The following is a 4,019-nucleotide window of genomic DNA, read 5'->3' as shown; positions in this document are numbered from 1 at the left end:
TACTCGCTCCACAACGTATTAATCCTCAACGCATTTTTGTTATCCGTTTTTGTTCTTGTTTTCGTTTTGTTCTGTAATAGTTTATAAATAAATAAATGTTACATDAAAATAGTASTRGTGATCAGAGTTCAAACCAATAGTATTCTAGTTCCTGATTCTTGCCGCTACATAACGTCTTGGACTACAGTAAACGCAGATCTTTTTTATTTATTTACATTATCATTATATAGTATGTATACAGTGTGTAAACAGTGAGTTAAATTTAAAAATAAACATTTTGTGATAAATTTTGTAAATCGTCCTATACTAAGCAGTTGTTCAAAGTAAATAATATATTTGTTACCTTTTTGTTAATTTACAATTTTTTATGTTAATTCGTTTTAAGGTTAGGAAATTTTAATATTTACAAATAATGTAGCATTTTAATTTGCCCCTCGTCATTTGAGATTTCAATAAATTATTTTTCATAAAATATAAAATAATAATATTTCATAAATTCTCTTTACGAAATTGTAATTTTAAAAATAGAATTTCTATAATAATTAATTTACAATTATTTTGTATATATTTAAATTGAAGTTAGGTATTTTTACTATTTACAAAAAATCACGAGGAATTTTAATTTAATAGTCATCATCTGAGATTTTACTATATTATTATTTTAAAAATATAAAATAAATATATTTTAATAATTCTCTTCAATTATTTTTAATAATTACAAAATTCAAATAATTTTTCATTTTCATATCACACTGCCAAAAATTGTAGTGCGAGAGTGTGAAACACTTAAAAATAAAATATCTGTGAGACAGCCAGCTAAAACATCAACACAGAACGTTCACGTGACTATAGAGAGCGGAAAAAGGTTTTAAAAAATGCAGCTAGCTAAGAGTTGAATATCTCGTCGTTCACCATTTCAAAAACTAAACCAAAAACTTCAGCAAAGCATTGTCATGACTACAGGTCTCGAAAAAGGGTTCGACAAAATGAAAAAAGGCAAGAGTCAAATGACTTGACGCGAATCATTGTTGAAGTTGAAGTACATCAAGAACAAGAAAATTTTCAACCTTCGACTTCGACTTTACCAATGAAAAAAATAAAATCTTCAATAGAACGTTGTCGTGAGCTTAGGGCTAGGAAAAAATCATTGAAAAACCTTACAGAAAACATTATTGAGGATTTTCAAACATCATCAAATATTATTAATGCTAATAATAATAATAAAAATAATGATGATAATAATAATAACAATAATAGAAATAATATAAGACGTATTCAAGATAATGATTTACGAGTACCTTATTCTACTTTTCACAGATATAAAAATGCTCACAAGGAATTTACGGAAAAATTTATCAATAACTCGTTTGGATATGTTTGCTCAGTATGTGATAGATTGTGGTTTAAAGAAAATTTTAAATCTACGTCTGTTCAACATAAAGAGATATTAAATACAATTCTTCTTCATACATCAAACGACAAAATTGCTTTATGCAACACATGTCTTAATGCATTAAATAAAAATAAAATTCCAATAATGGCCGTATATAATGGGTTCAAATATCCACAGTTTCCGAGTCATTTACCACCACTAGATATTTTATCTGAAAGATTAATTTCACCTCGTATACCTTTCATGCAAATCAGAAGATTAAGACATGTCAACGGTAATTATGGAATTTTAGGGCAAATTATTAATGTGCCTGTTAATATTGATACAATGATTAAAAGTCTACCAAGAAATGTAGATGATGATTATTGTATTAATGTACATATCAAGCGAAAACAAATTCATAAATCAAGCTATTTGCAGGGCATAATTAATAAACGTACTATAAAAACCTGGCTACAATTTTTATTAGCAACACCACTTTATACTATGTATGAAATTACAATAGATCAATCATTTTTTGAGAATAATTCAATTTCAACTGAAGTTCCTCTGGAAGATATCAATGAACATATACCTATTGAAGAAAGTCTAACTGCTCAACAACATACGCTGTTATGGGATGAGGATCAATATCTTTGCATTGCACCTGGAGAACAAAATATTCCACGAAGTTTACTGTTCGATGAACATGCAGAAGAGCTTTCATTTCCGTCAATTTATTTGGGTGAATTTCGGAGGTTCAGAGAAGGAATTAGAGTAACACCATTTATGATGTTCATCAATGAATTACGGAGATCTGATCGACGAGCTGTAACACCGCATCATCTTTTATACGTAGCAATGAAAATTATGCGATTGAGAGTTCGTGATTCCCTGACGATTACTTTTAAACAAATTGGTAAAGATACAACGGTCACTCGACGACAAGTTGAAGACGAACAATACGTCAATAATTGTATCGAAACCAATCTTGCTTTTCTACGATCAATTCTGAACTCAACATGGTATTGGTCGAATCGTAAAAAAGATCTTTTTGCTATGATTAGACAAGTAGCTAAACCAACAATTTTTTTGGCATTAAGTGCAAATGAAATTGGCTGGACAGATCCAATACAAAAATTATATAAATTGCAACATAGTGCAGTTGAAATTTCAACGGAAGTTGCTGAAAACTTGCATTACCTCGAAAAAACTACTTTAATTAATGAAGATGCAGTAACGTGCGCGATTTACTTCAACAAATTAGTAAATGTTTTTATGTCTATCCTACAGTCGAAAAAATTAAGTCCGTTCGGAAAATATTACGTCGCAGAGTACTTCAAGAGGATTGAATTTCGGCATCGTGGAAGTCCACACGCTCACATCTTATTGTGGTTAAATAATGCTCCAATTGATACCATTGGGAATAATAAAATTGATGTTATAACATTAATTGATTATTTAATTTCTGTTTCATCTAAAGAAGCATTAGGTAATATAAAACTTCAAACTCGCAAACACACATTTACGTGTTATAAAAGAATGGTCGCAAACAAACCACAGCAGTGTAGATTCGAGGCATCTTTCATGCCGTCTAGAGCTACAACTATATTATCACCTATGCAAAAAGAGGAACCTGGTTTTCAAGATTACGTCAATCAATACAAAAGCATAAGGTTGAATCTAGAAAATAAAGATTATCTGGACATAGATGATTTTTATAAAGACAATAACATACTTACAGATGACCATTATCATAATATTCTACGAGCTGGGATCAATAGAGCGAGAGTATTTTTAAAACGGCAGCCACTTCAGAAATGGAACAATCCATTTAATCCATTCATTTTTAATATCATTAAGTCTAATATTGATATTCAATTCATTGCGGAGGAGTGTTCTTGCGCTGCTTACGTTGCTGAGTATATAAATAAAACAAATGGAGGAGTAAGTCAACTTCAACGTTTAATTATCGAAATTATGAATGAACACCCTGAGTTTGATATTGTTGAAGTTACTAGAAAAATTGGAGTGAATATGCTAAATAATGGAGAAATGACAAGTCAGAAAGCTGCTTGGTACCTTCTACGAGAGCCAATGTCAAAATGTTCGACTGTTATAACTACTATTCCCACAATGTGGCCTGCTGATCGACAAAGAATACGAAAAACTCAAAAGGAATTAGACGAAATGGGTATTAGAGACGATTCAAATAATATTTGGCGTGATAATTGGTTTGGCAAGTATGAAAAGTGACATCAAGACTTTAATGATGTCACACTTGCTCAATTTGTTGTAAATTACACAGTAAAGGACAACGGAACTTATTCACTTAGAAATACACCACGTATCATCCGTTATCGTAATTTTGATATAGCGCAAGATCTAAATGAATACAAAAGAGAAATGGTATCTCTAAACACTAGTCTAGATGGAATCAGTAGTATTTGATTACATGTGGTAATATAAAGGTTCTTAGGACAAAATGTATTGTAAATGTTAAGTATAGTTTAAATGTATGACTTCGAAAAAGAAAAAATGTATATTGACTCGTGAATAATAACGATCGAGGTAAAAAATAACGCTTTTTAATTTATTGTAATGTTTTGTATATTTATTAACAAGTCATAATAAATTTTAGTTGCTG

Source organism: Polistes canadensis, unplaced genomic scaffold (assembly GCF_001313835.1).
Source record: "Polistes canadensis isolate GaletaPanama2010 unplaced genomic scaffold, ASM131383v1 scaffold_408, whole genome shotgun sequence".
NCBI lineage: Eukaryota > Metazoa > Arthropoda > Insecta > Hymenoptera > Vespidae > Polistes > Polistes canadensis.
Note: the sequence above shows the minus strand (reverse complement) of the source record.